At 32.6% G+C, this 10196-nt stretch overlaps 1 pseudogene; it reads right to left on the bottom strand.

The window, feature by feature from the left end:
* Window positions 1-8417: 8417 nt before the first annotated feature.
* LOC124975262 (protein mago nashi homolog 2-like) lies at window positions 8418-8871 on the bottom strand (annotated as a pseudogene).
* Window positions 8872-10196: the final 1325 nt, after the last annotated feature.

Below are 10196 nucleotides of genomic sequence, written 5' to 3'. Positions count from 1 at the left end.
ATTGCAGAACTGGTGTTCTTTTAAGCATATGTGCACACAGATTAAAAATTACATGAATAAGTTCTATGTATTTAATAATATTTAATTTAGATATTAATTATTTTTATATGAAAAAAACACTTTAGGTTATAAAATCATTATTCTCATGGACTCAGATACATTCCCATTAAATAGTGTGAGTTGTTTTATTTTTCAAGTCAACCTCTTCACACAAAGCAGTTTGTTCTAAATCTCAAGATCAGCTCTCATAATCTCATGATCTAAGACAGTCTGACTTCAACAAACCATGGAAATCTAATGAAAGACATTTAAGAACTCTATGGTAAGATATAAAACATTACTGAAAGAAGGACACATGTGTTCTCAGGTTAAAAGGCTTGGTTGTAGGGGCTGGGGAGAGAGCTCAGTTGGTAGAGTGCTTGCCTCACAAGCACAAGGCCCTGGGTTCAATCCCCAGCACCACACACACACAAAAAAAGAGACTGAGTTGTTAATGTGTCAGTGTTCTCCATTGACCCATAGATTGGTTGTATCCCAATCAAATTTTCAGCAATCTTTCTTGTACAAATGAACAACTCATATGGAAAAGCAAAGAAATGAGAATAACAAAGAAAATCTTAAAGAACAAAGTTGGGGACTTACATTAACAGGCAACAACAAGTATTCAAATCTAAATAATTAAGAGAGTGTTTTTTAAGCACACACATTATCAGAGATTCTAGAAGCAGATTCACATAACCACATTCATCTGATTTACCACAAAGGCACAACTGGAATAAATGAGGAAAGGATGATCTTTTTAATAAGTTATGCTAAATCAAATGAAAAGTCATATGGAGGAAAATAAACCTCCACTACAAGCTCTTACCATATACAAAAATCTATTTCAAGCCAGGTGTGGTGGTGCACACCTGTAATCCCAGTGATTTAGGAGGCTGAGGGAGGAGGATTGCAAGTTCGAGGCCAGCCTCAGCAACTTAGCAAGGGCCTAAGCAGCTTAGTGAGACTCTGTCTCAAAATATAAAATAAAAAGTGCTGGAGATGTGGCCCATTGGTTAAGTACCCCTGAGTTCAGGCCCTGTTACCAAAAAAAAAAAAAAAATGGCAAAACAAAAACAAAAAAGGAATATTTCAAATAAATGTTACATTTACATATAAAATGGGACAAGTGGACAAAGTATACAAATCTGCAATTGATAAGAAACATAATGTCAAATGACTCTACACATATGGAAAGACATTAATTGCCATGAAAATGAAAATGAAAAATGTCAATAACCTTTTATATTTCATATTTATAAAAATCAAAATGTGATAATTACTTGCATTGGTTGAGATTTGAGGTGTTATGTTGTATTCTTAGACACTGCAAGAGGAAATTTAAGTGGATATAGTGGGCTTGAGATATGGTTCATTGTTTGCCCAACATGCTCAAGATCCTTGGTTTTCAATCTGCACTGCTAGGGAAACAAAAATGTCCCTGGATTCAACCTCCAGCACTGCCAAAAATAAAAGAAGAAAAGAAATATGGGCACAACACTTTTAGAATTAATTAGGCAATAATTATAAAAATACAAATGTATATACTCCCTAACCGAGAAGTGCTATTTCATGGAATTCATTCCGTAGATATACAGAACACCAGAAGCAACATAAATGTCCACCAATTAAGAACTGATTAATCACTTGTGGCTCACCAACATATGAATTATAAGATAATTGCAAAGAATGAGTATTCTCATTTAGAAGATTTGCCACTGTATTTTATGTAAAATAACTCAAGACATAAAACTTGTATTCACAGTATTGTATAACTGAGAAAAGTCGTATGACGGTGTTTGACATGTTTGAGGAACAGCAAGGGGTATATGATATAGGTGGAGTATGTTGGAAATGTAATGAAGGGTCAAATCAGGCAGAGGTAGATCATATCTCTTAAAGGATTCAGAAAAATATGGTTATTAGGGGTGAGAGAAAGAGGAAAGTCCTCAGTGTATGCTTGTATCTGATTAATGCCTGCTCTACCTTTGCATATTAGGTGACAACTCTGAACTTTTTTTTTGTTTGATTCTTCTTTTTGCAGTGCTGGGGAATCAAACCTGGGACTTCATGCATATGAAGCTTCATGCTCTACCACTGAGCTATCTTCCCAGCCCTGAAATTTTAGTTCATATGTTCAAGGCCTTTAAAGTGTTACAAATGTATTTGTATTTAATACAGAGGAAAGAGATTGATTTTTAAGTGTCACTTAACTATGTTCTAAAATAAAACAAGTATCTATAAAATATTGAAATGGTTAATAGGAAGAAGTCATTACAATATGGGCAAAATACATTATTAAAATCATTTACCTTTGATGAGATACTCAGAAATATTGGAGCCATTTATTATTAAATAAAAATCAATGGTAAAATACAATAAATTTGTGGAATCTTTATTTGTAAATATACAATCATTAGTTTATATCTCAAAGTTTAAAAGTTTTCCTGTCTAAAATCTATTATTACCATTAAACTATACCTGTATTTATTGTAATCAACATTTATATATAAAGCTCATTAGAAAAGCATCAACCCAAATGTCTAATCAACTAAAAACGTACAAATCAAACGTGATATAGTGATACACTGAAATGTTATTCAGGAATAAATAGAAATGTAGTACCAATCCATGTTTTACTGTAAAAAAAACCTGAAATCACTGTTTAAAAGCCAGACATAAAGGAACATATATTGCATGATTCCACTAATATAAAAATTTCCATAATATCCAAGTATGTGGAGACTGAAAGTAGAGTAGTGGTTGCTTGGGATTGGGTTTGTGTGAGAACTGGGGTTGATGGCTAAGTGCTGTAAGGTTTCTTTGGGAGACTAATGGAAATACTCAAAAGTTATGCTGATAGACAAATAATTCTGTGAATACACTAAAATCCATTGGATTATATGCTTTAAATGGGTGAATTATATAGAATATGATTTATATTTCAATAAACCTATTAATATATCTATAAAATCTTTAGCTTCTATAAAAGATCAAAACTCAAAATATATACTAAAATATATTTGGAGAGCATAGGCTGTCTTGAATTTCTTAAAAAGTTATAAAAAAACTCACATACAGTAGGTCCTCAGTAAATATTTAATTATAAAAATATAATAAAACCCAGTCAATAAATAGGCTAAGGAAGTGAACAAACACTTCACAGAAGATATATAATCAATCAACGAATACATGAAAAATGTTCAACATCTCTAGCAATTAGAGAAATTCAAATAACTGTAATATTTCATCTCACAGTGATCAGAATGGCAATTATCAACACTACAAGCAACAATAAATGTTGAAGTGGATGTAGGTAAAGAGGTACATGCATACATTGCTGATGGGAATGCAAATTGATGAAATAATTATGGGAAGCAGTATGGAGATTCTTTAGAAAACTTGGAATGGAACTACCATTTGACCCAGTTATACCATTCCTCAGTTTATACCCAGGACTTAAAATCAACATTCTACAGGGATGCAGCCACGTCAATGTTTAAAGCAGCTTAATTCACAATAGCTGTACTGTGGAACCAACCTAGATGCCCTTCAACAGGTGAATAAAGTGAATGTTATATATATGTATATATATGTGTATGTTTATATATATATATAACATTTTATATGTGTATATATATATGTGTGTACATATATATGTGTACATATATACAAATATACACATAAAGATGTGATGAAATATTCATCTTTAAAGAATGATATTCTGGCATTTGCTGGTAAATGGATGAAATTAGGAAAGTTAGTGAATATCATGCTAAGTGAAATAAACCAAACCCAAAAAACAAAGACTGAATGTTTTCTCTGATAAGCAGGTGCTAATTCACAATAAAGGGTGTGAGGAATAGGGAAGAATAGAGTTACTTTATATTAGGTAGAGGTGAGTGAAGGGAGGAGAAGGGGTATGGAGGAAGGAATGGTAGTAGAGTGAAACAGATTATTACCACATGTACACTTATGACTGCATGAGTGATGTGCTCCTTTAATAAATATAATCAGAAAAATGAGAGATTACACTCCAATTATGTAAGATCTATCAAAATGTAATAATGCATTCTTCTGTCATGTATAACTATTTAGAAAAGATTAAAAATATTTAAACAAATTCTGAAAATTTATTAGATACTGGGTATTACTAAAAGCAACTGTTACATACTTGATTCATTCTTCAAAATTATATATTATTTATGCAATATATATTATCCTCATTAGCCTAAAATAAATCAAACATCCTTTGGAATACATATCAAATTTGCTGAACATCAGACTTCTGCCTTCTCAAATGATTTTTGCTAAACTTATTTCAATTCCCTGAACCCTACCCAAATTCTAAAAAGAAAAGGTAAATGAAATAGGTCAGAAGCAAACTGGCTGGGAATAAGCATTTTACTATGGTTAGTATAAAAATGTGTGACTCACAAGGAGCGAACCAACTTGCTATGGTTTGAATATGCTTTGTCCCCTCTAAGACTGATGGTTTCTAATGTAACATTATTTAATGATGTTGTGGCCTTTAGGAGGTGATTTAGTCATGGGGACCACTTCCCTTATGAATGGATTAATGTCTTTTTCAAAGGAGTGTGTTAATTCCCAGGGGACTCATCTGAGTTACCTCTCACTCAGGAATGGATTAGTTACCCCAAGAGTGGGTTGTTATAAAGCAAACCTACCCTTGTTCTATTCTCCTTTTAACAGCCTCATCAGCTTTTCCATGTTGCTATGCTACAACACAAAGGCCCTGACAGACATGGATGCATGGTCTTAGAATCCCAGCCTCAGGAACTGTGAACCAAAATAATCTACTCTTCTTTATAAATCACTCAGTCTCTGATAGTATGTATCAGCAATATAAAACAGACCAAGAAACAATGCCATCATTTTACCTTTCTACATACAGGATCTTGTATTAGTATAGGAACTCTGGGGACTTTTTCATTCTATAAAGTGTACTATGTCACCAGAAGCCAGCACTCAGCTACTGAATTAAGCTCTATAGAAAGATAATCTTACAAACTGAGAATGTGGAGAACAATCATTTTTACATAATAGAAATGCTGTGACTGTATATTACTAATTTTCTTGTAAGCTTTGTTAAAAATCTATATTACACCTTTTCTATACTATGTAGGTCTCAAAATAAAGTTTTAAAAAGGGGCTGAGATATGGTTCAGTTGTGGAATGTCTGTCTAGTAGTACTAGGTTCAATCCCCTGTACTGCTGTTATGATTTAGATATAAATATCCCCTAAAGACTACTGTGTTAAAGGTTTGGTCCCCAATGCATAGATGGAAATTTGAGGAACTGAATGGCTCATGAGGACTCTTACCTCATCAGTGGATTAATTAATTGAGGAATTCATAGCCGTGTGGAGTGGAAACTGTAGGAGGTGAAATCTGACTGAGGGAGTGGGTCCATTGGGAGTGGCCCTTGGGGATTTGTCTTGTTCTTGTCTTCTTCCTCTCTGCTTCATAGCTGCCATAAGGTGAACAGCTTTCCTCTGCCATGCACATTTGATATGATTTTCTGCCTTGACTCAGGCCCAAAGCAATGGAACAATCTGACTATGAACTAAAATGTCTGAAATTATGAGCCAAAATAAATTTTTTCCTCTAAGTTTTTTTCCCAGGAATTTAGTCACAATGATATAAAAGCTAGTAGAACTGAAGGCAATGAATAAGTAATAATAAAAAGAAATATAAATGGCTGATAGAAATGAGTGGATGTTCAATTTTCTTAGCAAATATACATTAATCAAAAGGAGGCAACATTTTTGGTTATCATAACTAGTAACATTAAAAATACATAAATGCATACACACACATACTCAGTCTTAGAAACTACAGCAAACATTTTTCAAAAGATTATATTCTTTTTAACAAAACATTTCCATTTCCTGAAATTTATCCTAAGGAAATGTAGGAACTGGCAGATGTATATCTAAATAGAGGTTCATAACAGCATTATTTATATAGTAACAAATCAGAAATAATCTAAATACCTAACTGTAGAATACTGTAAATAATGCTGTAAATAAACAGCAATATATGAAAATATACAGCAATTGAAATAATGTTTCAGAAAATACCTAATCATAAGAAAATATGTTCATCTATTTAAGAAAAAAAAGGATATGGAAAATATGATTCCCAGTAAGAAATGCAAATAAATACGCATGCATTCATAGTGTGTTGGAAAAAAGTCTGTTTTAGAAGTAGTTTCTAAAGAATGATCTGGTCCTTTGATCATCTCTGGGTCAACTATTCAAAACATGTATTGTTATGCTTTGTTATAAATATTCTCAAAGGCTATCTTAGATGCATCTATCTCCATCATTCTAAGCTCTCCTCTTTTGCACAGAAGAGTAGAAATATTGCAGATACTCTAGAACATACAATAATAAAATTCTTACATGTATTCTCTAAGCAGGAATCTGATTTAGATTTTGCTGAAGAAAGACACTTAGGACATTTGAAAGACAGTTAAGGGAAAAATCATTATTCTATTCCACTAAAAATGATATGAGCACAGATAGCAGCTGGGAGGGTTGAAGCACATACCAAAGTCACCTATTCATGGACAGTAGTTAACACGTTGGCCAGATGGTGAGGTGTTTGGAGGAAGTTTGTTCAAGGACTTTTGGAATGGGAACAGATATTCAGTCTCTTGTGAATGCTCCCCAGGTCATTCGCTGCTCTGGTTTCTAATAATCAAGCAGATAAGATGAATTATTTTGTATACATCAGTCAGCCTCCTCCCCAGTAACCCCTACCCACAACTAAACCAGAAAAGAAAAATGAAGTGTCTGTGTTAAAATCAGATAAAACAGACTTGGGACAAAATGTGTTACTCAGATAAAGAGATTCAATACATAACAATAAAAACTAATTCATTAGGAAGAGATGACCATTTCACATTTGTATGTATATAACATAGGCCAAAGTGTATAAATAAAGTCTGACAAACAGAAGGGGAGATTGAAAACATATTGCCATTTTAAACATATCTGAGAACTTTAAAGTATCTATTGGATATCAGTATTTGGTAGATCAAAAATTCCAAAAAGAAAAAAAAATGAAGAAAGTCCAACATCATCTAGAATTTGGAAAGTAACATACAGTATATTGAGTAAGTCTGAGTTAATGAGACATACATAGTATAATGTATCAAAATAAGACCTGAAATTACTAGTTTGCACATCAGACTGATCTTTGACATGAAAATATCCTCTAGTAATTAATACAAAAATAAACCAAAAATCAACCCTAGGGAGGGAGACAAACCAAATTTCAGAGGTTTATCCTATTATTAGTTTCAAATATCAAGTTTTCACCAAGTCACAAAGCATACAAGGAAATAAGAAAGTGTAGTCCCTTCAAAAGAAATTAAAAAAAGAACGCATCCCAAATAATGACAAGATAACAGATCTACAAGATAATTACTTTGAAATATTTTCCCATTGTACTCAAACAACAGAAGATATGCCGAAAACCAAGAAAATGATGTATGAATAAAAAGGAAATTTCAATAAAGAGTAGAAGAAACCAAGAATTCTAGAACTGAAAAATACAGTAACTAAAATGAAAAAAAAAAAGTAGTCATGAGAGAAATTTGAAGGAATCTTTGAGCAGGGAAAATAAAGAATCAGCAACATTGAAGATAGGACAATTAGAATTCATGAGTCTGAGGACCAGGAATCAAAAAAAGATTGAAGAAAAGTGAACAGATCCTAAAGGAGTTATAGAATACTGGCAGGTGAACCAGCAAGTACACAAAAGAGTTCCATATGGAAAAGAGAAATAAAGGAGTAGAGAGTTGATGTGAAGAATGATGACTGAAAATTTTCCATGTTTTGTGAAAGATACAAATATAAATATCTAGGAAGATGAACAAAATAGGATAAACTCTATGAGACACATAATTAAACAGATGCCAAAGGAAAATAATTTTTTAAAGCAACAAGGCAGAAATGACTCACTTGTTTTCCACATGGCTTAAGAGACTAGTGTATTTAAAAGCAATTATTAGTCTCAAAGCTAGTATTATTAACTTTGGTTTGTAACTCCACATTTTGTTCTCTACATATTTTAAGAGAAATGAATTTTCTTTTTTTCAGACTTTGATGTTTTATTAGAACAAATTTCAAAGTGACTTTCAGTTAATTAATTTAATGTGTGTGGGACATGTAACCCACTTGATCCCAAAGTAAGAAAACCATTAAACTTATTCAATGATTTTCAACATTTAGTTTATGTACCAAAAGAAAAAAAAAAAACCTTTTCTTTCACATTCATAAAAATCCCAATTTTGGAAATGGTAAGTAACTCTCCCTTACCTATCCCTTAATTAATACACAAAGAGCTTCAAAACAATTTACATTCCTTTAATCTTGATGTGCAATCAATGAGACTGAAAACTAAACATTCCAAGTCCTATACCAAATAGTTAAATACTCGAAGACCTTCAGGATCCTTTGAGTGATTTACATCAATAAGAGAACCTATTTTTGATGTGGTAAAAGAAATGTGTTCATCTCTAATTACAATTTCAAGCTCCTGTTATGCAACCCTGTCTGGGGAGGCAACAGGGCATCATCATATTTCATAATGTCACTGTCATCTATAATTCTCTTCAGTTCTTTTATTACACTCTTATGTCCACATGCCTATTCCTGATCATGGCATCATTTTTGCAATTGCTGTTATTGGCTTATCTAAGTTTTCCATCCAGCCTGAGCTCAAACTCTAGAAACTTGTGTCCAAACTTGCCCTTGTGCCCTACATAGTAGCAAGAATAGAAATCACTAGCCATAGCCATTTTTTGACTCCTGACATTTTGCTGAATGCTTCTGTATTTTCAAAATGATTTTTAGTTTATGATTTGAACATATAGTGTAATTATTTGTAATAACACAGATATACAATTCTGTGCCAATAATAATCAAAACAGGTGTGTGAAAAATGTAAAGGATCAGAGTATTTTATATTATTGAAGTTAAACTGCCATAAATTTAAATTAGTTTTACAAATTTAGAAAGGTAAAAGTAATTCCATGATCACTACAAAGAATGATAGTTATAAATTATGCCAAAAATTAAATAAAATAATCTAAATATTATGCTACAGAAATCCACTAAGCACAAAGTAAATAATACAGGAAATGAGGGCCCTCTAAAAGCCATAAGGATATAGAAAACAAATGACAAAATGAAGAAGTAAGTCTTCCTTGTCAGAAATCACTCAAATGAAAATGGATTAAACTCCCCAAATGACAGAGATTGTCAGAATGGGAATAAATTAAACAAATAGGGGGAAAATGATTGAATTATATGCTGTCCACAGGAGAATCACTTTAGATCCAAAGACACAAAGTGAAGGCAAAAGAGTGGAAAAAGATATCCCATGCACCTCATGGTGCCCAACAGAGAGCAGGAGTGGCTATACTATTGAAAAAATTATTTTTTCCAGTGGTGGGGGGTCAAACCTAGGGTCCCACATATGCTAGGCAATGTTTTACCCTGTAGGCAAAACAGACTTGAAGTCAAGTGTTTCAAGAGACAAAAGAAGGACCTATTTTAATAACTTTTTATTTTAATAAAATGTAGTCTTTAGAATGTAGCAAGAATATATAACAATTATAAACCTGGGTACCTTAAAGCAGGCAATCAAAATATACACATCAAAAATTGACAGAATAGAAAAGAGAAATAGTTCTACAAAATTAAAAGTAGTTGAAAGCATCAATACCCTAAGCTCAATAATGGCTAGAACAACAAGATAGGAAGATAGGAGGTAGCAAGAAAACAGAGAACTTAAACAACACAATGTACCACTAGATCTAACAAAATATACAGACACTCTATCCAACAATATGTTAAACATTCTTCACAAAAACTCATGAGACATTCTCCAGGATGGGCCATATATTATGTCACAAATTAAATCTTAGTGCATTTTAAAAGACAGAATATTACCAACTGTCTTCTTCACCCAAAGCATGGCAGTTCAAACTGAGAACAAAAGCTAGGGATGTAGCACAGAGGTAGAGTCCTGGCTTAGCATGTGCAGACCCTGGGTTTGATTCCCAGCACACACACACACACACACACACAATATATATATATATATATATATATATATATA

This window comes from Sciurus carolinensis, unplaced genomic scaffold (genome assembly GCF_902686445.1).
Source record: "Sciurus carolinensis unplaced genomic scaffold, mSciCar1.2, whole genome shotgun sequence".
NCBI classification, from domain to species: Eukaryota; Metazoa; Chordata; class Mammalia; order Rodentia; family Sciuridae; genus Sciurus; species Sciurus carolinensis.
The sequence above is the reverse complement of the archived record's forward strand: the minus strand, read 5'-3'. Positions and strand labels throughout refer to the sequence as shown.